Here is a 27,486-nt window from a genome sequence, read left to right on the forward strand (position 1 = left end):
AACCATGGCTGCTAAAATGTATTGTCAGGAAGTCAGTGAAAAAATGTATAACAACTAGAAGTTATAACCATTAAAGACTCAAGAAAGGATTGTCTAGGGCAGCATACATATTTATACTATGAGCAAACATTCACAGGTGTCTGATTATTACCCATAATTACAGTTGCAAGAAAATCTATTTCAATGTCTGTACTTCAAAAATGAAAAAATACCAAAACGTAAGTTTTTCCATTGGGGCACTCATGACAGAATTCCGAATAAAGCTCAAAGAGCTCGAGACGCGCACACATGTTAGTACTAGAAAGCTAATGTGCTCAGTAAGTATACTATTTTATTTTGTATGACTTCTTATCACAGAAAAACACTACAGCATGAACAGGTGAGTTAAAATGTGTCTGCTAAATGTTGAAATATATTAGTTAACATGTCATTACATCGACCCAAAATATATTTCTGGGTAAGTACCAACACCAAAAAGAAATAAGCATAAAAACGTTTTACATTGCATAAATCTGAATGAATACAGATAGAAATGCAGAGAAAGTAAAGATCATTAAGTCCTAATAATTCTGGCTGCAGTATTTTCGACCTCTGATTTTAGCAGCCACTCTCCTTTCAGCCAGTCTTTCTCCAGCAGATCGAGAAACAGAAATGTGCCCATAGAATTCCCATGTTCCAAAAGTACCCTCATGTCTGCCACCCTATTGATCATAATACAACCACCTGTTCTTTACTCTATCAATCCTATGACCAACAAATATTATCTACGCTTTCTCTTTTTGAGCTTGGGGCAGTAAAGTACAATGAATCTGCCCATGCCATAAATTACTTGGCATATAAGTATGATCTATTCTGCCCTTATTAGTCTTAGACAGGAAAATACTTCTCATTATGACCACCCCCACTGATTATCTTGTTCAATCCTCTTGACGAAAAGTATCATTCATACTGCCCCAATGACATTCTGGAATAGAGTGCCCTACAAGTTGCATGTCGTTATTTAGTTTTGGGTCAACTTTAACTAGGTAACTAAGGGCCACATGTATAAGCACATTTACTGGTCGCAAACCTTGTGATTCAGTTAGTTGGCAGGGTTTCAAATGTATAAACCAAATTAGTGACCCAGTAATATTTTACACAATTGCTAAATGGGTTTAGGAAACCATACCGAATCAATATTTGGAAAGAGAGTATTTAGAGCATCCTTTGCAAATATCGGTTCCTCATGATATGTATTAATGTTCTGTGAACGAAGTCCGGTCAAAAAACATACGAATATGACAGACTATTGAAAGCTGGTGATAACCCATTTACAAAAAGGAAGGTGTTCATATAGGACCCCTTCCCCCTTTGTGAATGGGCAAAACATATTGTAGGAGTAGGCAGTGGCCCATAAAGCCTCCAGAAAAGGGCTCTAGCAAAATACTAAGGGGCAGATTTACAAGCCCCATGCGCCACTTTTGTGTCATATTTAACATGGGAAAAATGAAGCAAAAGTGGCGCAAGGGGCTTGTAAATCTGCCCCTAAATCTGCCCCTAAATATCAAAGATGAGAGAGGATACCCCTTCCTTGTACCTCGGTATACTGAGAAAAATCGATTGAAACCTCAACTATGTTTATCACTGCTTTTATATAATTGTACAATTAACCTTACAAAAGAAGCAAAACCAAGGTTAAATGCGTCTTCAGCAATGACCATCAGTTGTGCAAGTTGTGATAAGGCCATTAACATGTAAAACATGTAACTGCATACTAGTGACATCAGCAAGATGCTCATCAAACATTAGCCTCACAAGTCTTTATACACTAACACAGTTGTACATTTTGCAAGTGTGTGAGCCATGATAATTAGGCAGAGAAAATGCCCTCTATGTGCCACACTTGTTAGGAATCGTACACTTTTTCATTATTGATTGAAAATTAGATGAACATTTTCATTCTGCCACGACTCGAAAAACATGGCCAATGAGCAGATTATTGTTTGAGGGGGAGTGAAAACTCTTCTCAAGCAGAAACCACAATCCCTGTTAGGGTGAACCACAAAAGTCAGTAAATTATTCTATGCTCAACTTTCTGTAAGCTCTGAACAAAAGCAGTTAGGCTTAACTTAGAAGCATCGTGTTAAGTATTTGTGCAGCACACAACCGGTAATAACATGAAAACAGAACACAAAAAAAACCCCATACCTATTTAGAAAACTAGAGAAAATGTAATACAGAACAACAAAAAATCAAATTAATAGAACCGGAGTCATGACTTTTTAGTTTTCCGATTTTAGTATAAACTAGTGCCTAAACCATCAAAGTGCAAACCATGGGCATCTAGTCGTATAAGACGGGGACAAAATATAAAGTTATGGCGGATTGTGATGGAGCGCAGTTGGGATAATCAAGGTGGATTGGGCCAGGTCTAGGCTTACCTTTGGACCTAGAACATTTGAAGGAAAAATGTTTTAGAAGGTAATGTTCAGCAGGGCAAGTAAGCTGGAGGTGCCCTAGGAGAAGGTGTAGTAGTTGGGAAACAACAGGATTTAGTTGCAGTGAAAATGTCTTCATTTTGGCTTTGCTACTTTTTTGGAAGTTGAAAATCTCCAGTGGGATGACGCTCCATGCTGTAGCTCATGAGGGCTCCACAAGATTGGGTACCCTTCCAAAGAGAAGGCACTGACCAGGATTTGCAGGAGCTACCATGAAGTTAGACTGCGCGATGCACCTCAGGCAGATCAGCGACCAGTTAGATCCAAGTCTCCTGTTGGTTTTCAAACCTATTTTTAGTGGAAATTTTTCTGAGTCCCAAATGTCAGTTTTTAGCTGTTTGGGCACCTTTACTGCGACATGGGCGAATTTTGCGGATTTGCGGTCTGCAAAATCTCGCGAAATGGCAAAAAAACCGCGATTTTCCGAAAAAATTCTCGGATTTGCACAAATAGTACTGTTTCTCTACTTTCTACTGACTAATCAGTAAGTGCTAGCTCGTTGGGTAAGTACAGTGCTTTTCCTACTCTGCAGCTGCGTAAAGGCCAAAAGAGTTGTGTCCAGTGACCACGTGTGTTTGTAACTTTGCCACCGCGCCTAGGTCCCTTGAGTGAGCTGTCCATCACAGTGGGTGAAAGGGTGGGAAGACGTTGCATACCCTAGTGTGTGTGTGGCGGGGCAAAACGGGCAGGTCTTCTATGCGAGTTCACATGTCTCTTGTTTATAAAGGGTCAGAGACCGATCAGAGCAGCAAATGAGGAGAAAGCAGCCTCCTGGTCACAGGAAGTACACGGGGATTGCGCTTGAGAAACTCTTGGATACAAAGACCTCCATCACGGATTACAGCTTATTGTAGACGGTAGATCTGGGGAGAAAGCACACCTGCCTAGCCTCGACCGTGCTCACTAGTTTTTTGGGCTGATTATAATGCGTTACTGAATTTGAGCTTCAACTCGGGCACCTGCTTTATTTATATCTGTAAGTGCTTCCTGTTGAGGTTTAATTTTTGTGACAGGAGCATCGTGCCAGAGGGAATCCTGCCTGCATATGTATCCATGAAGATGCCACTGTGTTGTGCCATACCTCTACTCAACTGAAGTACTTTCTACTGGCTAATCAGTAAGTGCTACCTCGTTGGGTAAATGTATAGTGCTTTTCCTACACTACAGCTGCGTAAAGGCCAAGAGAGTTGTGTCCAGTGACCACGTGTGTTTGTAACTTTGCCACCGTGTCGAGGTCCCTCGAGTGAGCTGTCCATCACAGTGGGGGAAAGGGTGGGAAGACATTGAATACCCTAGTGTGTGTGTGTGGGGGGGGGAACGGGCGGGGCTTCCATGCGAGTTCACATGCCTCTTGTTTATAAAGGGTCAGAGACTGATCAGAGCAGCAGATGAGGAGAAAGCAGCCTCCTGGTCACAGCAAGTACATGGGGATTGCGCTCGAGAAACTTATGGAGCAAAGACCTCCCTCAAGGATTACAGCTGATTGTAGATGGTAGATCTGGGGAGAAAGCACACCTGCCTAGCCTCGACCGTGCTCACTAGTTTTTTGGCTGATTATAATGCAATACTGAATTTGAGCTTCAACTCATGTGCAAAAAACCCAAAAAATACGCCCACGAGCGGATTTTTCGGCAATTTCGCAAGATCCACGGATCGCAAAATTGCCGAAAATCCGCAAATTCCGCGGTCAGAACGGATTTTCGGCCCATACTTAACTGCCATTTCCAGGTGTCCTGGAGTGGGTGGGCACCACTTCGAAGGTAGGACTCACTTCACGTGTATGTTCAAGGTTGTTGGAGCTTTTTATGTCCCTGTAGGTCAGAACAGGAAGCTAGCCAACTAGCCATTAAAGTCCCTATAGTAGTTCCGGGATCAAGCAGCAAGGCAGGCCGCGGGCAGCAGGGCAGTCCCCTGAGGGTACAAGACAGGCTTCAAGCAGCAAGGCTGTACACTGATAGCAGCAGTGCAATCCTCTGAAGTGCAAAGCATGCCTCAAGTAGCAGGGCAGTCCTCTAAAGTACAATGCATTCCTCCTTCTGGGGGTCCTCCACAGTTCCAAAAGTGAACTGAAGAGTTGGACTGAGGGTCCAATATGTATACCTGGTACCAGCCTTTGCAGTAGGAGAAATTTCTAGGCTCTTCTATATCGTTTTTGAAACTTCCCCCATTTCCTTTCCTGGCTCCAGGAGGTCTAGGTTTACAAAAGACTGGTGTGAAGTTCTTTGTGAGTGTGCTAAGGTAGCTCCTTTGAAATGTAAGTAGGGTAGGGAAAAGCTCCTCCCCACACATCCTGGCAGGATGTCCCATCCTGCCAACAACTAGTTCCCCTTGGCCTCACTCTCTGGGAGAACTATACAAAGGCCAACTACCATGCTGATCAGAGTCATGTGACCTATGACACAGCCTGCAGGCAGCAAGTGGTTAGGACATGATGCAAACTTTCTAAAAGTGGCCTTTTCTGAATCGTGACTTAAAATCAAACCATTAAGAGGAATTTAAATTTAAATTACAATTATTTTGAGAACAAACATGACATTTCTATTTAGTTCCAGAGAAAAGTTAGCACATATTGTATAATAAGGTTTCCCAATGTTATCCTACAGGAAAGGTAGACTTCACAGCAGTGAAAAAATAATGTAGGCATTTTTCACTACCAGACCATGTAACACTTAAAAGTGCATTCTTAACTTTTTTAATACAGTGCACCCAGCCCTATGAGATGCCTAGGGCCTACCAAAGAGGTGAATTTTATTTATTAAAAAAGAAGTTTCAGTCTGGCAAAAGGTTTATTTTGCCTGGTCGATTTAGCTGCAATGGCATACTTGAGACAGGTCCAAAAGGGCTACTTAAGTGGGTGACTCAATAAGTGCTGCAGGCCCACTAGTAGAATTTAATTTACAGCCACTGGATCCATTTAGTACCACTTTCCTAGGGATTTATAAGAAAATTAAATGTGCCAATTGGGTGTATGCCAATTTTACCATGTTTAAAGGAGAGAGCACAAGTAGTTTAGCACTTGGTTAGCAGAGGTAAAGTGCAAATAGTCCTAATGTCAACAATTTCTAGCCAGCAGATACATAAAATGGCATAATATTGCACTTCCTGTCACTTGGAAAAGAAAGCACTAGTTACCGATAGGTATGTGCATTAAGAAAGCATGTATAGAGATATCATACAATCACCATCCAACCGTCCAAACATCGTATGCAAGTTTAATGAAACAGTCAAAGTCACCCATTTCAAAAGTGACTATGTGCGCCAACCAACAAATGGTATGGACATTTAGCCAAACTTCTTCGCTGGGTATGCAAACTTTGCTCTTCAGAACAACAGCTAATGTATAACCGTTTAATTTTCTTCCTTCCAAACTGAAGCTGCAATATTTTACTTGGGCACAAGGGTCAATGAAAAACGAGAACTCTTCTAGCCAATCACAAGATGAAAGTTCACCAATCAATCATCTTCACACTTCCCTCTACTACAAGACAATGTTTTTCTCCTGCGAGATTGGTTGGGAGCACCTGGGTACTACTCTGGACCTTGTTTGCTTTATATTTGGGACAGAAGATGTTCATTCAAAGAGCAATAAATGACTGTGCATGAAAATGATTGTCAGGTGATCACCCTAGGTAAGTCATTATTTTTTTTTTATCGCAGCTCGAGAGCATTGACATAGTTTTCGCTGCTGTTGAAATGATGTCCATTCTTATGATGGCACATTCAATATGGAGCAGTGCACAGGTATGCTGGGAATCCTTTAAAAGGTCTCGCAGCCTGCATGCGCTGAATAGGAAAACCTTTAGCCGTCGCTCTGGTCATTTTCAGGCACACGCTTGTACTTGTGGCACGCCAAATGCACAAGTGCAGGGCTTGAAAATGAGCAGCACTCCTGGCTCTCTCTCGCTCTCTCGCTCTCTCACTCTCTCCTCTCGCTTTCTCTCTTTCTCTCTCTTGCTCTCTCTCTCCCCCTGTCTCGCCTAGCCAACGGTAGAAGCCATTAGATGGCATTAAAGGGTTTACAGTCCTGGCTATGCAGACACTGCGCGCTGATGCGAAAGGGTAATAACGTGCTTGCCGCTCGTCCTCCTCAGGCAAACACAGTCAACACACAACAGTGACTCGCGCAATAACCACTCCACGCTGTCAGATTAGCGTAAAAGGCCATTTATTAGGACAGGGTATGACAGCCAATTTTAACATACACCAATAAACAATTAACAATCCCCAACCTCATGTCTTCCAACCATCATCCACTCTCGTACTCCAATTACTCACTCCCAATTCTCACCACGACCTCTTCATATACATCATTTGCTTCCACCTTTCACATTCAAACTCCTCCAGCCTCTCCAGCCATCGCACTCCCGTCTGCCACATCCCCCATCCTGCACCTGTAACCCCCTCCCCGGAAGGGTGATTATGCCCGTCATGGACTCCCCACCCCTCCCAAGTCCTGCCATCCAGGGAACCCCTGGAGGGCGTTTACCTGCCCCACCACCAGTGCACCTTTCGTGCTCACTCTCACCGGCACCAGATAGACTCACTCCACAACAAGCTGATAGCATCCCGCATTTCCATTAGATAATACGCATTCCCCATGTACGAAATGTGCACTCCATCATCACGAAAGAGAAGGGGCTCGTCGAACCGCAGCCCCACATGAGCAATTACCTTGTTCCCGTGGTCACCACAAAAAAGTCTCATAGCCCTATTTAACTTATGCTGCGCCCTTTCAATGGCTGTCGGCTTCAACGCCCCCTTCCAGATCTGTCATGGCACAAACTCAGTCCAAACAATGCAGGGGCCAGCCAGAGTGCTCCTCATTGCCTCCAAGTCCCATTGCAACAAATGTAATAAAGACACTCCAGACCGTTTGACCAAGTCATTTTCTCCCAAGTGAATAACAATCATGTCCGGGCACCCCAGCTGAGCCACCTTCTTCGTCAACCAGGGGAGCAAATCGCCCCATCGCATCCCGCTCTTACCCCACCAGTGGACCTCATGATGGCTGCTCCGCAGGCCCAGGCTACGACCGTACACCTGCCTGTCCGCATACTTTGAAGCCCAGTGAACAAAGGAGTGCCCAACAATCCAGGTAACCGTCTTGGCTCCCGGCCCCCGAACGCAACCTACGAAGAAAAAGGAGATTAATACCACAGCTACGACAGTACAACGCATAAGTAGCAAAAGACCCTACCTGTCCAAAACCTCTCCCTCATCATTTGCGCACATAGCGTTTTCAGCAGCGAGACCTCCAACGCCCAATCCTCCTAATGTCATCCCATGACCAACCCAACCCTGCAGCCACCGTGGCCGCCCCTATCCGAAACAAGTGCGTCTCATACCTGGCTGGATCCCTGCCAACATGCCGCAGTGCCATCCTTAACACTGCCAACAACTGAAAAGACATCAAAAGCTTCTTAGTGGCATGACAAAATATCTCCCCCTCAGACCTCCCAACCTTACCACAAAATCTCCTCCATTCACGCACCGGGCAAACCTCCTGGCAACCACTCTCCCATAGCCAAATCCATTTGCCCCTTCCCACCTGGTCCGTCTTCGAATGCCCCAACCAAATACCCAGCCAAGACCCATCCAAACGCACATCCCCAAATATCCTACCAGGTGCCCCCCTTGTCCCTAACTAACTCGGACACCCGAAAAGCTCCAAAAAATATCCAAACCATGCACAAATGAAACAAAACCACTTTCTCACCATTGTAACAACAATAGGGCTACTGGCCCAACAGATCCCTCAACAACTCAAACGTAATTGCCTCCCGGGGCACCTCCCCACCCTCCGCCCTCACCCGTCCCCAACCTTTCACCATCCTCCTCAGTAAATCAGCCCTAGCCGGATCAAAACCCAAGTACAACATGCTGTAAAAAGAAATCCCCGCCAGCTTACCCAAAATCTTGGTCTGTGACGAACCCTATCCATGCAATCCAACACAAAATGAACCACCCCTTGCTCACACTCACTCTTGGGCAGATGCCAGGCATCCTTACTCCAACCCAAAAAGGCACCAAATTCAGACCACGCCAACCTGTAGGAACGCTTCGTGTATTCCGCTATAGATTCCTCCACCAAACCCTCTACTCTCAATCCCCCCAGGCCCAGATACCCGTCGGCACCTTGGTCTTGCAGGCCTCCACTCCCGGTGCCAGTCTCCTGAAATGCTGCCACTGCGAACGAGATAAAGCATCTGCATTGTCATTACGCGCCCCTGGGACATGTTGCACGCAAAACAGCACATTAAATCGCAAACAAAGCAGCATGAAACTTCACAACAGGCGCAGCACACGCAGATCCCTAGCCTTCTGGTTGTTCACAAAGTCCACCACCGTCCTGTTGGCCACATGAAATAAGACAGACCTGTTCTGAAACTCAGGACCCCACACCATCAATGCCACCAGCAAGGGAAAGAATTCCAAGAAAGCAATGCTCCTGCCCTGCTGCAACCAATGATCCGGCCATTGTTCTGCGCACCAGCGCCCGTCTCAAAAGATCCCAAAACCGGCCACACCTGCAGCATCTGAATACAGTTGCACATGCCAGACCATCCTGTCATGCGCAAAGTCCAAGGACACACCATTGAAATTCTCCAGCCAGGAAACTGAGCCACACCCGCAAATCTGACCGGACCGCGAGCGTGACCCTGACTCTGTGGTGAGGGAGCACCACCCCTAACATGGCCATGCCGAGACGCCTGCAAAATGTCCTCCCTGCCCTTACCACCCGGCAAGCAAAATTCAAGAGCCCCAAGAGACGCTGCACTGACCTCAAGTCAATCTTGTGAACTCCAATGACCTGGAACAAAACAGCCTGCATCTCCGCCACTTTCTGTTCCGGCAACCGGGCCAACCATGAAACTGAATCAATCTCGATACCCAAAAAGGTCAAGCAACAATAGGGCCCTGCCGTCTTCTCCGGTGCTCAAGGAACTCCAAATTCACAAGCCATACTCTGAAACTGCCCCATAGCTACTCCACACTCCCCCATCTGCCCTCTCCCTACAAACAGAAGTTTGTCTATCAAGATAGTGGGACACCAGCCGATGCCCACTCCTGTCCACAAAAGCCCACTGCAAAAAGGAACTAAAGGTCTCAAAGAGCGCACAGGAAATCACACAGCCCATCGGCAAGACTCTGTCTACAAAATGGCCCCTTCAAACTGCATCCCCAACAACGCAACATCAGCCGGGTGAATGGGAAGGAGGCGAAAGGCCGACTTTATGTCACATTTTGCCAATTCCGCCCCCCTTCCACAAACTCGCACCAGACCGAATGGCATCATCGACAGAAGCATACAACACCCTGGAGTCCTCTTCCGTGATGAAATCATTCACTGAACTTCCCTCCGGCCAGGACAGATGGTGAATCAGCCTGAACTCCCCCTGCCCCTTCTTCGGGACCACACCCAACGGTGAAACAATAAGGTCCGGCACCGGCCACGTGTCACACGGGCCTATGATCCTGCCTTCCAACACCTCCTTCTGCAGTTTTTGTGCCACCACCCCTGGCAAATCCTTTGCAGAGCGCAAATTCTTCGCCCATCGCCTCTCCCGAGGGCCCTGATAGCCTACCCAAAACCCCTCTGTGAACCCCCACTGTAGTTTCAATGCGCTTCTCTATCGGGGTACCTGGAGAGCCATGGAATCATGGCCTCCACATCAACCAGTGTAGGGGCCCTTTGGCCCAGCTTGTCCCCTTCCTTTCGTAATCCTCCACTGCTCAGAGGGGGTGGCCAAAGTAAAAAACTGAGTGACCGGGTGGCGTCCACCGCATTTGGAACACTCATGCTTAAACTTGCATAAACTTGCAAGGGTGTCGCGTGCAGAAACCTTTATTAAAGTTCCAGCATGCCCCAATGGTAGCTCCAGGCTTGGGTTGCTGACCAGCGGTTCCTGTGTACGTACCCTGACTCCCTGATCCGACAGAAGATCCCTGTCCACCCGCCCCTCACTGGGCGGGACCCGACTGAAAAGGCCGATAGGCAACCGGGAGGCCACTAGCCGTGTGAGTAGACGCTGCCGCCTGTGTAGAGGACATCCACTGCACCCAAAGCTCCTGATCGATGTCCCCCCACGCTTTGTCCAGGTTAACACTAATCCAGGCCCTAAACTCCTCATCATAACTGAGCCAGGCAAACCCCCAAAGTGCATCTGCGCGTTCCTGATCACGTCCATGTAATTAAAAAGAGCTATTGCCCTGTCCAGGTGCCGCTTTCAATAAATACTAGCATAGATGAAAAACGCCTACGTCCAATTCTCCATAGTTACCGGTAACCTCGGCCGCCTTATCAATTCCCATTCCTCCTCCTTAAAACCTTCCTTGGCCTGAATCTCCCTATGAGTTTGAAAACATCCACATACTCATGTTTCCATATCCTAGCCTTTGTCTTCTCTGACAAGTGCGACCGAAGTGGCATTGCCAAGCCCATATATGGCAACTTCTTCCGCTTGTCCCCACCATCCTCTTTACCACCCTGGTCCTCTGCCTTGTCAGTCTGCGCACTGGCCGCCACAACCTGCATCTTACCATCCTTTGCGAGTTCCCCAGCACCCGCAGAGGCCTCCCCGTCCCGGACTGACCCATCCCCCACACCCACCGACCGGCAGGCCTTTTTTCGTCCCCCTTTTGAGCCTTCGTCCCACGCATCCCATCAGGCATAAGTCATAAGTCATAAGTCAGATGCTTTTTTATAGCGCACAAATCACCGTAAGGTCTCAGGGCGCTTTGCAGTGGAGAACAGTGACCACGACATGGTCTGGGGAGAAGGAAGCACTTATTTCGGGAAGAGCCAGGTTTTTAGGTTTTTCCAAAACAGCTGATGGTTAGTAATTGACAGAAGATGAGGGGGGAGTTTATTCCACAAAAATGGAGCCATATAGGAAAAAGACCGACATCCATTCCGCGCCATCCAGGCCCGTGGTTGTACTAAGAGAGATTTCGAGCTTGATCTTAGTGATCTGGTGGGACGATACCAGACTAGTTTTTTTGCAAGATAAGCTGGGCCACTGCTGTACAGAAGTTTATGGGTTAGACTAAGAACTTTAAAATGGCTTCTCTGGCGAATGGGGAGCCAATGTAATTATCTAAGGCTGGGCAAAGAAGCTGATCTGGGGGAAGGCCCAGTACTAGTCTCGCAGAAACATTCTGCAGTATTTGTAATTTAGCGAGAAGGCACTCATTTATTGATGTAAAGAAGGCATTGCCGTAATCCAACCAGCTGATGATGAGACCTTGCACGAGTGGTTTCCTTGTTTCCAGGGGTAGCCATTTGAAGATTTTGCGCAGCATATGCATGATCCCATAGCAAATGCCGGCTACTTGGTTGATGTGGGTTTTCATAGACAGAGAACAATCCAACATGATTCCCAGATTGCGGATCACCTCCTTGGGTAATGGACATGGTCCTAGTTCCTGAGGCCACCAGTCCTGTGACCATACTTTGTGGGCCTTACCAAATAGGATAATTTCTGTTTTACTGTAATTTAGTTGCAGTTTGTTATGACACATCCATTTACTAATATCAAGCATACATTTTTTGAATCTGATACTTGTTTCGTGGAAATCAGCCTTACAGGTATTAAGCACCTGAGTATCGTCAGCATACAATACTGTTGTGAAGCCATATGATTTTATTATATTTGCTAGCGGGGTAAGATAGATATTAAACAATATCGGACTTAGAATTGATCCCTGCGGGACTCCGATAGTAAGGGGCAAACTACTGGATGTGATGGTATCCACCTTTATGGAGGCAAAGCAGTCCGCCAAGTAGTTTTCAAACCAGGCTAGGGCCTTACCCCTGACACCTATCTCCCACAGCCGATGTTTCAAGATGCCGTGGGAGATGGTATCAAAGGCGGCAGATAAATCCAATACTACCAGAATGGCGGAGTCACCTTCATCAAGAGTGAGTCTGATATTGTCCACGATCTCCATTACAGCCGTCTCTGTACCATGGGCAGCTCGGAAACCCGACTGAGAGGGGTCAAGGAACCCATGAGTTTCAATATAGGTAGTGGGATGCTTGTTCACCAGATATTCAAGTACCTTTCCAAAATAGGGCAATAATGAAACGGGCCTATAGATGATAGGATGGGTAGGCTCACTTGATGGCTTTTTTAAAATGGGTTTGACCTGGGCATGCTTCCAGCTTCTAGGTATGGAGGCTAGCTCAAAAGAGGTGTTAAAAATGTTGGTGAGAGAAGACGCCAACAGTGGCAGTATCTCCGCGCAATTCCGGGGGGGCAAGATGTCTGTGGCAGAACCGGATTTGATTTTCCTAAGACCTTCCAGTACCTCAGAAGGGATAAGAGGAACAAATTCGGTGAAATAGGGGGTGTCCGGGTCAACCTCGCTCGCAAGTGCTAGAAAGGGATCGTCATCAGTAGGTATAAGTGGATCTTTTTTTTTTTTTTTTTTTTTTTGAAAACCTTTATTGTGCAGAAATTGCTCACAAATACGGGCCTACAACCCATCGGGCCGGCCACCACAATTATAGAGCACAATGGTCAGGACAGAAGCTCCAGCAGGGTACCACAATAATCCAAACGGGAATCAAAGGCGAAAAGCCACAGAGCAACCACCACGAGCAGGATGAGAGAAGGTTGATTTTATAATAGAAGAAGGGGTATAGCAGAATGATGGCAATCATTAAAGTCCAGAGGGCCGTGGCGGGCCGCGAGCAAGCAGTAATACAGAACACAGGAAAATTCAAAAAGAACAGTCACATTTTAACAAAGGTAGAACGTGAGTCCCACATTAGTAAGCAATTGCAACCGCTGCCCAGCGCCCACCCACCACTACGAGAACACACAATGATACAGAGAACGGGAAATAGGCTTACAAAACAAGAGCCCTCTGCTACCACAACCCAGGGGAGGAAAAAGAAAAAAAAAAAGGGGGGAAGGGAAAAAGGAAAAGGACATCGGGAAAAAAGGGGGAAGAAAGAACGCGGCATCACAGCATGCGCCCCATGGCTAACAAAGCACTCAAAAATAGACCGGCACAGGGAACCAGTGGTAACAGGAGTAATAGCTGCGTAGTAAACCGTGACGGCAAGGAGACCAGAGGGCCCATGCTAGCAAAAACACCCCAGGGGGTCCACATGCAGACACCGCGTCCCGAAAAAGGGATACATAAGAGCCATAGAACCAAAAAAGGAAAAGAGGGGGAAAAAACAAAATGACAGACCCCCCCACCCCGCACACCCCACCCTGCACCCCTGCAGAAGGCTATGGCCTACCCCCCAGCAGCGTGCCTGTCGCCCTAACTAGAAACCCGAAATATAGAAGAGTTAAAAGTAAAGAAGGAACCACAAAGACAAAAAGAAGAAGGGGAAATAGGGAGAAAACGACGGGAGAGGAGCCACATAATCAAAACCATCAGCTCCCACCCCCCCGTCCGAACACACTCAATGCCCACGGGAAGATAGTATTTACGAGGATAAGCTCCAGGAACATGAAGGAGAATCGAACATAGTCATACAGTCACAAACGGATCATCCGACCATACCGCAAAATAATAGTCCACCAAGGCAAGTTCATCTCAACCCTGTCCTCGTCTATGCAACGCACCAGAAACCAGATCATGAGGAACCAGAGGCGAATAGCAGGGAGTCCAATCGTCAATCCACACAAGTCATATCGATTTAGACCCAGATGAACAGGAAAAGACGGTAACCACCACAGGTAATGCAGGCACAGTTCCGCCGTCAATAGGAGGAAAGCCGTTTCGGCGGAGCCACCACAGGATCTTCGTTCGGCCATTCGAGGCAAAAAAGGAATGGGAGATCCAACGAGACCGGTCCGGACGGGACCCGGCCGGCGGACCCCCAGCACAGGGGAAAGCACATGATGATTGAGAGCAGCGGGTATCCGTATACCCACACAAGCGGCAGCCGCCGGGTCCACGACCTCCAGGAACGGCCCAGCAGCACACAGCAGCGATGAAGCCGCACACATCGGGGGGGGCCCAGCAGGCCCGGCAAAATGATCATCATCCAGTCCAGCGATAGGTGCGGTCACGGAAACACTCCAGGAGCGCAAGGCGGCGAGAATGTCGCCAAGCGTAGGCTCACCTTTACGGTATTCAGCAAACGAGCCATGCGGCGGACCAGCATCGCCAGTCTCGGCCAGGTTGAGAGACAGGGAGCCGGCCGCCATCTTGAAAGCCCGGCGGGGCCGCGGCAATCTCCAACCCCCGTCCGGCCACAAGCGGGGTCACACAGGATACAGCCGACCACAAGCAGAGGCACCCCCAGGGAGGAAGGCGGGCCACCAGGATAAGGAGGGTCGCCGGCTCCCCCACGCCACCGGCTTCGTTCTCCGAGTCCGGGCGGAGGGACTCAAGATGGCTGGACAGGAGAACAAAGGGGAGACGAGCCACATACACGGTCAACCCCCGTCCAAGGAAGGCAGCGCCTCAACACCAGGTCCGAGGATCGCCGGTCCAGGCCCGGAGACCGTCATCGGTCTAATTGCACATCGGCCTCTCCGACCGAGCCCACACCTCCACCAAGGGCCGGCTGCAGCGCTCCGCCCCGCCCGGGCGCCGCCGAGGAGTTTCAGGCCCGCCCGCTCCGGAGGCCCCGAAGCGAACAAGGGCGCAGCTCAGGATCCGCGGCACCTAGGAACAGACGGAGCAGACGGTAAGTGCCAGCGAAATGTCTTAGTTCCATAGTCTACCAAAGAATACTTCCCGGGGCAGGATAAGACACAGGATAGACGTTCCAGGAAGGAAAGCGAACGGAGCCGAGCTAAAACGCGGCCATCGCGGACGCGAGCTTGGCTCCTCCCCCCGTATAAGTGGATCTTGACTCGAATCAGGGAAGGCAGCATAGATCATATTTATTTTATTATCAAAGTAGGAGGACAAGGAGTTGACCCATTCCACTGTTGGAGTAAAGCCAGGTTGTTCAACCAGAGGGGTGGTAAATTCCTTTACAATTTTATAAAGCTCTTTACTGGAGTGGACCGCTTTGTTTACTCTTTGAGTTAGGTAACGTTTTTTTGCCACTTGATGTGTTTTAGATAGTTAGAGTGGGTCAATTTATATTTCTCCCGCTCCCCTTTTGCTTTTGTTTTCCGCCATTGGCGTTCTGCTGACCTACTAGTCAGCTTTTCTTTTTTTAAGTCCACTGTAAACCAAGGGGCTGCAATGGTTTTTACATCTACATTTGTTTTGGGTATTATTTTATCCAGCGTTTCCCCAATGGAGGATTCTAGCTGGGTTACCATGTGTTCAATATTGCTTGCTTGTACTGTGATAGATTTAAAGTGAGTCCGGAAAGCCTCACCTGCAAGCATCGTGGGCACCTCCCGGTCCTTCATCCTAGCTACTGCCGTCTTCTGACCTGCTTTGCCGCTCCGACCGGTGCAGATCTGCGTCGCCTGCAAAACAGCAAGCTTATCTGCCGTCGTACTCCTCCCCCACGCACCTTCCTCACGCACTTCACCCTCTTCCAATTCATCACCCTCCTCATCATAGTTCAGCTGCTCCTCATCCACAACCTCCACAACTGCTCTCCGCACCTCACTCACCACTCTCTTTGGACCCTTCTCTTTCACAACAGACACAAATTTGCACTCCAGAATAGCTGGTACCCACTCCCTCGATGGAGGGCAGGCTGCCGCGCACCCCCCTACTGGTTCGCCTCAGTGTTTGGAGGCCATTTTGCGCCCGCTGGCCCACCCTTGCCTCTGCCAGCTGCACCTGCTGGCTTGCTCCCCCACAGGCCGTCTGCGCCTGGAGAAGCCACAGCGCCTTCACGTCTCTGTGCTGCCAAAGCAGTCCCTGCCTCCTCAACCCAGACCCACTTGCCCTGGGACCCCGAGCTCTACTTGGCCTGTCCTCTGCCTATCCCACTCACGAGCACGGGCGCCGGGTGCACCATGCCCCCGGGCAACCCCCCTAGCCCTACCTCCCAGGTGGCACACATAAGCTGCCATGTCCGCTCTGATTCCTCCACGATGCGACGCTGGTCGCGAATCCTCTCTTCAAGGGTTATGCGCTCCCACCTATCATACCAAGAGCCCTGGCCAGTTATGTCAGGGAAACGACCCTCCCCCTGTGGAGGGGCCGTGAGGCCCCCCACCAGGGGCTTCCCCGCAGGCTGCATAGTGTGAGGCTTCATGGGGCCCTTCCCTTTGGATCTCTGAGGTTTGACCACTCCCTTCCTCTTACAAGACAAGTCCACAGGCTGGGCTCCCAAAGGCCCCCTGTCTTCCTCCCCCGACTCCCACACTGACAACAGTAATGTGAAGTCCTCCCCCGGAAACTCTTCTGTAGCACTCTCCCCCTCCCCCCCCACTGGCCTCACTAGACTCCTCAGATGCCTCCCGGAGCCCCCAGGCACAGCCCACCAGCCTGTAAGCCATCGCGGGCAGCGCCACCTGCCAAACCCTCCGGGTCCCCTGCCGGCACTAGAGCTGCCCTGCCCTCTATGGCCACATCATCATGCCTCTCCCGGGGTACAGGAACACTTGGGGAGCGCGCGCGGGGGGGGGGCTCAGACGCCGCCGGCCGTGCTTGGGGACCACTGCCTGCTTCTTGCTCCTCCCGCACCCAGACATACCTGGTTTTCCTGGTGACGGCTCCTCCAGGCACGCCGCCACCGCCACGGCAACTCCGTGGACACGGACCTTGGCTTGTGGGTCATCCCGACCCACGCCTGTTTGAGGACGCCAGGCTGCAGGAGGTTGGCACTCGCAACCCGGCCCAGCACTAATAGCATTGCGCGAACTGCTGCCGCATTGGGCATTTCCGTGGCCCCGCCTCCGCACTCCATGTACCTCCGGGGAAAGTCAGCGAGGCCTTCCTAACTGCCGCCACCTACCCAAACTCAACACACACCGGGACACCAGCGGCGTCCTCCTGACACCCGGCCGACTGACCAGGTACACGCTAGACTCCCTACCTGCGCTACTATTCCAAAACTCCCAGGCCACTTATTCTCCTGAAAAACTATCCCTCCTCAAAACTTTCCTGAACCTGCCCCATAATCGCTGGGGACCGGAAGATAAAGAACTTCCTCCCCTGCCCCCTTTAATAACCTCAGCCTAAACCCCACCCACTAAACCCACCCCCTACACTACCAAACCCACCCTGTCCTGTCTCGCGCGAACTCCTCGGGGTAAGACTGGCCTGCCGACCTCACTTCCCCCGGGGGCCGCAATGGACACCTCATGAGAACAACTGAATTGCACCCAGGAGGAGACTGCCCACCCTGACACTGGCTCGATGTACCAGCACCCGAATCCAGACGCCACAGTGGGGTCCATGTTCATATAGACTTAAACTCGCACTCTGCCCTGTGTTCCTTCATCCTGGTCTTTTCGCTCTCGCTGCACTCGGTCTTCGAGGGGCTGGCTGTCAGACTTCGGAGGACTCTCGAAGGTGCTTGAGTTCTGTGTGGCACTTCTACTGCACAAGTCGTCCATTGCATTCTGCCTGATCCTAAACGTGGTACAGAGCAGGCTCCGTCACGTGTGGTGCTGTTCTGTCTGATCCTCTTTGCCATAATGTCACCACTGGGAATCAGTATAGGTGTCAGCCTAAGTGATTCGGGCGACACGGTGAACCAGCTGACACACAGTGTGATGAAGGGCATAGCCACGGGTACCTTCATCTACATTACTTTCCTTGAGATCCTGCCAGAGGAACTAAACTCTAGAAAGAACTGCATCCCCAAGCTCATTATGCTCATCTTTGGCTTTTCTGTGGTAGCCGGTGTCCTATTCGTCAAGATCTAGCACTGCTGTGCATCCGGGTCACTGGCGAGTAAACGCTGCTGCTAGAATAAGACCACTTGTAAATTTTGGCATCAAACAGGCTCCCTCCATTTGGTTTCTCCCTGTACACCAGTCATATGTGTTTTAGTGTGTAAATTGTTGCACGTACAATCAGCAACTTGTGTTCTAGTCTGGACTTTGACACTTGTCTAGGATTGTGCAATCTTGTGCAAATACGCTAATTTTAGGGGCACTCTGATATCAAGTAACCGCTAAAATTATATATTTTTTAAAAGATGCTTCCCATTAGGAAATTCCCACTATCATGATTGTGTTACTTAATGCTCAGATTGTTAATGTTGTTGCAGTAAGGATATTGTGCTGCATAACTAAATACTTATAAGGTCCCAAAGGCGAGACCTATTGGCTGAGCCAATGCTTGTGGTTTGTTCTTTTTGACCTGCTGCAGCTTTACTCCTTTTGCAAGGAGCTTCACAGAAATGCGGTGGGACACTTTGGCTGCAATGCATCATGAGCAAAGGATTAACTTGGAGAAAATTGTTCATTTTTTGACAGCTTGTCGCATTGCGATGTTTACTTTATAGCCCACAATCAGGTAGCACCCTGGGGGGAGGCTGGGGTAAGAAAGAGGCTCCTGTGTCCCAGACCTATCATTATATCAACCCTACAGAGGCCCCTGTCAACACCGCAGAAGGCTACTCGGAGCATGGCATGCAGCCTCTGTCTGACTTAATTACTAACAATAACAGGACACTCGATGCAGCTTCTAGAGGCCATAGTATTCTGCCGCATAATGCCTGTACATCATGAACTGTGCTGATTGCTGAGGAGGACAGCTTTCCCTCCGATGGCGTAAATGTTCGGTGTGTATTAGCTTTTTTAAATAGCTCTGTTGTTAAGGGAGTCATGCCTCCAGGGACCCAGAACGCAGAATCAGTTCACATGAGACAAAAACTATGGGGCATATTAGCAAGAAGCTCGTTAAAATTATTTCCATTTTAGCGGCAGGAAACTACCGCTAAAACGGCGATAATGGGCTTGCTAATATGCGTTATAGAATTCCAATAGAAGCCTAGGTTAGATATCTCTATAACCAGCCGCGGGCCGTGGAGGGAGTTACGGTGGGGCAGGGAGGCGGGGAGGGGGAGGGGCAGGGTGGAGGTACCTAAAACCTGGCATATGGATATTTGCAGGTAAGTACACAATTTAATTAATAAAACGAAATTCGTAGCGCTCACTGCATCGCAAAATGCGTTGCTGTGCGCGCTACGAAATTCGTTTTATTAATTAAATTGTGTACTTACCTGCAATTATCCATATGCCAGGTTTTAGGTCCCTCCACCCCGCCCCTCCCCCTCCCCGCCTCCCTGCCCCACCGTAACTCCCTCCACGGCCCGCGGCTGTCTATAACACATATTAGCAAGCCCATTATCGCAGTTTTAGCGGCAGTTTCCTCCCGTTAAAACTGAGATCATTTTAACAAGCTTCTTGCTAATATGCCCCTTTATTATTTAGTTAGCACCATCTTTAGAATGCAGAGATTGGCCCAGCAGTAAGAAGGTAGAATGCGGGCCGTAACTCTGTTGTTTGTTTGCATTCCAAGTTTATTGAAAGCGCGGGCAATAGTCATTAAACAGATTGGCGCGGATGGTGTGTTTGTCTACATGGCGGGGTGAGGTTGGAGACACACATGTATTCCGTTAACTGCCATGTTCCCAGCATCACATAATGTAATACTGTGCTTGCCGCCAGTTGTGGAAGATTACACTGCTTGCTCCCAGTAAGGAGAAGTGGTGGGATTTAGGCTTGTGAATGCCTAGTTGCTTATCACTTCATACCAGGGTGGGTGGCGGAGCCCCTCATAGTACCCAAACCCTACCTTGATATCATCATACCTCTGTGTTTAAAGTGCACAGGCAATGTTATGCAAGATAGCCAGTCGCAAGTACGGGCATCTGAAAAACAAAAACTCAAAACTACCACATTGGACCTTTGTTCCTTCCCGAATTAACCCTTTTGGCAGAATTAGGATAAGGTAAGGCTGGGGAAATCATAACACTTTGTTCTGTACATGCTCCAGTCCTTACCCTTGAGCCACTGCTGCTGCACTGGTATTGCCTTGGCTGATTTTTGGGTTCACTCCCCCCCCCCCTTTTCTTCTGCTTACACTCATGTGCCCTGCGGAGCATCAAATCACTTGCCATAACACCTTTACAATGTTCTAGCATACCTATGAGGTTCAGTGGCATAACCAGTCTGTCATAGGCCCTATAGAACTATGGAAGAGAAGTTATTCCTTGCAAAACTTTTAAACACAACCCAGGGTTGGATTGGGAAGGAAAATCGGCCCGGGCACGCCCCCCAAAAACACTGCCCACATTTGCATAAACACTCCTCATATCACTGTTTTAGTGTAATCTGCATAAACACTCCTCATATCACTGTTTTAGTGTAATCTTTTAAAAAAAACTTTAGGGGAGGGGGTAAAAAAATGCACGCGTTAGTTTACACTGGTAAAACAAGTGAGGCCACTTCTACTCAGTCCCCCTGCCCCCAGTCAGTATGTGCACACTATATGGGCCGGCCCGCGAGACAAAGGGAGTGATACCTCTGCTAAACTGAGGTAATGAGCGCCCATCTGCCTCTAGAAAGGCCACTCGGACACCCACTGGGCCGCTGACTGTATCAGAACAACAGAGACAGCACCCAAATAGCCCCCCAGACTGCTCAAACAAGCAGCCCACAGCAGAACTCGGACGCCGGCCCTTCGGGCATTGCCGGAATGCCCGCGTTACCAATCCGAGGCTGGCACAACCTCTAGCTCTCCGTGCGGTTAAAATTCAGACGCGATCATAGCGAGATCCGCACGAAACCAGCATGTGAGTTGTGCTTTCGATAGAACAGTGCTGTTCTCATTCTCCTTGTGCGTTTCTACCTTCACAAGGTTCACAAGCCTTCCCAATTTTTTATCTAACTTTGTTCTTCTAGTAATTTGAGTGGCCACAAGAAGAAACTGCTCACCAGGCTGTGTTGTATCTCACCCACCAGCTGTCTTCAGCACCTTCAAGTCTGTACCCCACCATCCTTCGTTTTGACAAGTGCCCTGGTAATGTGGTGTGCTGCCAGGTTTAATTTCCTGCAGGGTTAAATCTGTGGCATCCATGTTTATATATATAAAACAAAATTGACATTTTCCACTATGCCTAATTGGCTGTGTCTGTTCTAACCCAGTATGTTTATCAAGCAGTATGACTATTAGAAGGAATTATAGCAGGTGCAGTTGTTCTCCAAATTATGTGCTGCCTAATGAAAATGGAGCAGAAGATCTCTGGCTTGTGTAGCCTCAATTTTGTAGACATGTTGCAGCTGGTTTGGCTTAAAGAGACCTTTTTTATACGTATTGACTTAATTTAGACATCACACCTTGGATGCACCAGCTATTTACGTTAATAAACTAAACGCTCCCTATGGATGGGAAATGGTTTCATGACGATTGCTGTGTCCCTTGTGCAATGGACTAAAAAGGAAACAATTTTGATTGAGGGGAAAAAACATCCCTGGCTGGGCTGGTTCTCCAGGAATTATGGAGTGAAGTCTTTCAAGGATGGGCGCACGGAGATACCTCGTATATTTGTTTGTTTATTGTTGACATCAATAAAAAGGAGCCAACTGTATGCCAACCCAAACTGGTGCTATTCCCATAGTACAACCCGGTGCTTTTACTAATTTTTCTTATGTTAGGGCTGGGCGTAGTTTGCAAAGTAGCGCTACGTGCACTTCGCACTACGCCAGCTACGAACTGCATAGTACCCTGTTCACACTGTGCAAGATGCCATTTTCAATGATTGCACAGTGCGGACAAGCATCCGGCACTGTGCAATCATTGAAAACGTCATCTTGCACAGTGCCAGCTGTAGTTTACTGCCGCTCAAGTAGATTTTTACTCGAGCGGCAGCTTTCTCAACGCGGACTGGTAGTTTCTCATCGTGAGCGGTCACGAGCATACGTGACTACTCACAATGAGAAACCTGACCTCCCTGCGTTAAAAATCTCGCCGGTAGGTTTATTTTCCGCACTTGCAATCTGCAACTTTATGTTGCTGATCGCGAACGAGGAAAAAGTCTCGCTGGGATGTCATTTTGCTTGCTCATGGTCGCCAACTTGAAGTTGAGGACCGCGAGCAAGCAAAAAATTACCGCAGCACTACGCTACGCGTGTTTGCACTGTGCTACGTGCAGTTTGCGTAGTGCAAAGTAGCACAAACTTTGCAAACTACGCCAGCGTTGTGCTATGCCCAGGGTTAATGTTATACTGTGGGGTCATGAAGATAGGGCAACTGTTGCTGGAGTGAGCCCAGCCCATTCTGCTGCCAATTGTACATCTGGCCCGACCTGATGGCGAGCACTAGGCCCACTGGTATACACCATGTAATGTGAGACCTGCCCTATTTCATGTAATGCCAAACTCTTGGAGCAACACACAGAGATTTCTGAATAAATGCAACATTGTTAATATGCAATTAGAGGGTTCAGTACATACTCAATCCTTTGCTCTTTGGCATCAGAGTTCACACTTAATTATAGAAAGAAATGCTTGTATGTATTAGCATTCTGTTTGGAAGAAAGGGACATCAATCCCACCGCACACTTGCTGGCAGGGTCATGTTCTCCTCAGAATAATTGCTACAACAATGCCTGGCTTTCCATGCTGAGGGGGAGATTGTGACCCTGTTACCGCGTGGGGCTGTAGCCCGTTATCCCTATTTTTCTGCTCCCGCTCCCCACAGGAACACACAATTCTACTACTGTAAATCTCTCCTCCGTGAGATGTGCAATATTTATACCAGTCGCGTTACATAAGGACACACTCATTCATGTTAGGCAGGAGGTGATCAAGTGACGTGCCCAGAACCACAGGATGTCGAGTATCGTTGCCAAGGCTCGAACCCAGCTCCCCAGATTTTAGGGCAATCCCTCCAGCCATTAGGCCACATGGCAGGCTAAATTTGCTGTATTGCAAAGGTCTTCAAACTTTTGTCGGCTGAGCCCCCATCTAACCCTTTTTACACATTGACCCCCCCACCACCACCACTTCGTCCTGACAAAAGAGTTCTGGACGCTGGTACTCTGCATCATTGATGTCCATTCCAGTGTTTAGTAAACTGAAGTTTTTGTAGTGCTTGTGCTTAATACAAAGTTCAAGTAAAAAGTCTCCAAGAAAAAATTTGCACCAAAAATTACATTGATGATTTATTTTTCACATAAAACACAGAATTTTGGATAGATTCGTAAAAACACTCCCAAAACACAGGTGAGGGGTGTGCCTGTTTTTCTCCACAGAGACAGTCAATTTGTGGATGGATTCTTGCTTCTGCCATCCTTAGGTTGTGCTCCACTTCCAGTCTTGAGCAGTACCTGGAAACGGGAGTTCTCACAACATTTTGTAATATATGCCCTCCAAAGTTATTGGAGCGCTTTACAGGAGCATCTTTTACATTATACAGACACACATTCATTTTTTGTAAGCACAGGGATAATAAGTGATTTGCCCAGAAAGACAGGATGTTGAGCAAACACCAAGAATTAGTTCCCCAGCTCCACTGTCATCGGCTCTGGCTGTTGCGCCACATCCTTGCCACTAGACAAGATATCAGTAAAAGGGGGTTCCACAAAACATTGTTTCAGACACAATTGAAAAATCTGTGATCACGTGGAGTATGGCCAGGTGTTGCCATGCCAGTAGGAGGCCAGCCACAGTTTTCCAAAAAGGCCTAGGGGACATTTACATGTGATATAAGTGATTCAAGAGGATATATATACAGCTTTATTCTCTAGCAGCATCAAGAGTCAATTTGTTAGCATAGTTGGCTAATAAAGAAGATCGCCTTCTAAAGCTTCAGAAAAAGCTGCACAAGAAAGCGTTTACATTTGGTCTACGAAGGAAGTGAGGACAGATGGTAGGCACAATATTTGTTATATTAGGGTTGTGAACTCAGCTTGTGGACTGAGCTCTAGGGATTGGAACATGTTAAACAAGCAATAGCGACTTTAATCAAGGTCAAATTCATTTTTCGTAAGTCACTGGTAAATTAAGTGATTTTGCCAAGGATCACATGATGTTGAGCCAATGCCAGGACTCGGACCCGGGTCCCCAGAACCAAAGTCAGCACTTATGGCAACTGTAAAGTAACTGTGATGTAAATAACAAAACAAATAATAAATGTGGCAGTACTTATTAGCAAGACTGGATTTACTGTTTCTAAAAAAGAAATATATTTAAGAAGTACAACAATCAGAAACATAGAAGAAAGTCTACAGTGGCACATACAAACAGCAACTTTTAAGAAGGGCAGAGTGTCACAGAAACCCAGCAACGTAAAAGAAGTAGAATAAAGGGGAATGCACAAGTGATATAGATGGATAGCAGTGGCAGTGGCACGTTCAAACAGCAACATTGAGGAAATACCTCAAAGGCACATACTGTTAGTGACATAGAAGAAGCACTATAATGCCACATATAGACTTTTTTAGGGGCATGCTCACAATTAAACAGAGTCACACAATTCAGTTTGAGGAATTAAGTGGGAGCCTAAGAGAAGTAATGTCACAACTGATCAAGAAATGTGTGAACGCTAGATAATGTCTCTGATATTTTTTATGTGTGCCTTTTCCACACCAAAAAACAGCATTTTCTCTTAAAAGAACACATGACCAATAATATTGAGCATTTACAAATGTAACATTTGCTCATAATGAAAAACATGTTGCTCTAAGAGGGGATAGCCTTATTTCCAAGATGGCACCTAGCTACACCAAAGAGTCCTTACCATGTGCTGAAAACAATGCATCTAATGCACTACTAAGGATGCACTGTCTAGTAAACTAAACAATACAATAAACCATCACTAGAATGAGGAGTGACATGTTTACTCCGTTGGGGAACTGTAATTAATATTTTTACAACAGTGGTGGAAAAAGCTCTGCCAGACAGGTGTGCTCAGAAGCCAGAGATAAAAAGATAGTGGTCATAGAACGTGATCTCTAAATTATAGATTATGTAGGTATATAAACGCCTTAACTCAAGTAAACGTGTGTTGTGTGCTAAATGCCTCATGCAGCTGGACGCTTATCATAATTCCCTACAAACTGACAGTATTTCCTCGGGATACAGGATTGTGCTAGTTCCCAGATCAAAGGGAACCTGGTTAACATATTGATATCTCCTAATAAGATTCTCCTTTTTAGAGAATCAAATGGTGCAGATGATAACTTGCTAAGAAGAAAAGACAGATAGCTGGACTAACAGTTCTTGAATAGTTTATAAGATTCCACCCCCACTTGTCTGAATCCTGCCTTTGATCGCCTTCCTGGTACAGTTCCCTGCTAAGAATGTTTCCTCCCTAGGAAACGTATATTTCTACACTCTCTTTATTGGGAGGGCTGTGGAAATCCAGCCAGGCAGGCACAGCCTAGGTGTGCTGGAGATAAGACTCCAGACACTGCCCAGCTGAGACCCCAGCGCTTGAGCTGAGACACATGACGGCGGGGTGAGCACTTTCAGCCTAACGTGGTGTTTCTCGCTGAAAGCAACAATCGAGGTGAAGTGGTGGGGTGGAGTGTGTGACCCCCCCTGGGGGGCACGCCCCGCAGTTTGTAGATTTATGCTCTTTTGCCTCATGCGCTTTGAGGTACCCCTAGTCGATGCTGGTGGGGGGCTGTGCTATCGCACTAGGAAGTTGCCCCTTCACCATCCTGCACTCTAGTTGCTGGACCTACCCAGGGGAACAAAGAACTCCACGGCAGAGGCCTCAGATGCAAGAGGTTACCCGATACTTCCCTGAAGATAAAGAACAGGGATTCATAAAGTGGGGAGGAGCGCAGTCACCTCCTGCAGCCACTCCAGCCAGAGCTATGCACCCATGCTGCAAGCCCACCGATTCCCCTTCCCTCCCCACCTCTGCCTGCAAAGCCCAGAGTGAGCCATCCTTGCACACCACAGTGGAAGCGAAGGCGAGGCTGCGAACATGCTACCTATGTGGCTGAAACTCCGGCGGCCCGACATCAGCCCCATGCTCACCTCTTCCATCCCACGTCAACAACCATGGGTTTGGGGGCACCGCCACCCACGCCGACCTCCCATGCAGTGGAGTGCCAGCCCGCCTGCCCTACCCCTACCAGGCAGCAGCTCTGAGCACACCAGCTTACGAGCTCAATGTGCCTCTACGGTTCCATGTTTAAATATCGAAAACAAAAATATAGCCAACAAAAATATCGATGTAAAAATATTGATTACAAAAATATCGACTCCCTATACTTAAACAGGTAAGTACACTAATATTGACTGAAAAATATCGATGTAAAAAATATTGACTTTAAAAAATAACATAACTTAAATTAAATGAATTAAATAATATTATTATAATTAACAAATTAAATTAAATGTAATATATATTTTAACTAATTATAACAAATAAATAAATGTAATAAATATAAACACAATAGTGTACATATACATATATTTTCTTAAATACATTCTATTAACTATTATCTTTATTTAATTTATAAAATGTATTAATTATAAAAAAAAAAAAAAAAAAACATATATAAATATTTTAAAATAAAATAAAATATTCTATATTTAATTAACACATACAACTTTAATAGTTAAAACATTTGATAGCAGGAGGGTAACATTTACTATTCCTACTCCAGTGAGTGCAACAGTAGGGAAAGCGCTGGATAGCGTACGGGTAAAATGTACTATTCCCACTCCAGTAAGTGCAAAAATAGGGAAAGCGCTGGATAGCGTAGGGGTAAAAATTACTATTCCCACTCCAGTGAGTGCACCAGTAGGGAAAGCGCTGGATAGCGTAGGGGTAAAATGTACTATTCCCACCCCAGTGAGTGCAAATCCAGGAAAATCGCTGGATAGCGTAGGGGTAAAAATTACTATTCCCACTCGAGTGAGTGCTACAGTAGGGAAAGTGCTGGATAGCTTAGTGGTAAAATTTACTATTCCAACTCTAGAGAGTGTAACAGTAGGGAAAGTGCTGGATATCGTAGGGGTAAACATTACTATTCCCACTCCAGTGAGTGCAAGAGTAGGGAAAGCGCTAGATAGCGTAGGGGTAAAAATTACTATTCCCACTCCAGAGAGTGTAACAGTAGGGAAAGTGCTGGATATCGTAGGGGTAAACATTACTATTCCCACTCCAGTGAGTGCAAGAGTAGGGAAAGCGCTAGATA

General features: G+C 47.4%; 1 protein-coding gene and 1 pseudogene across 2 annotated transcripts in view; both read left to right on the plus strand.

Moving 5' to 3' along the window:
• Positions 1-27,486, plus strand: part of LOC144826880 (A.superbus venom factor 1-like) — a 1,649,148-nt gene that overhangs the window by 1,543,913 nt on the left and 77,749 nt on the right. The gene's annotated exons all lie outside the window — the stretch shown is intronic.
• On the plus strand, positions 372-18,241 carry LOC144762698 (zinc transporter ZIP1 pseudogene; annotated as a pseudogene).

This window comes from Lissotriton helveticus, chromosome 1_1 (assembly GCF_964261635.1).
Source record: "Lissotriton helveticus chromosome 1_1, aLisHel1.1, whole genome shotgun sequence".
Taxonomy (NCBI): domain Eukaryota; kingdom Metazoa; phylum Chordata; class Amphibia; order Caudata; family Salamandridae; genus Lissotriton; species Lissotriton helveticus.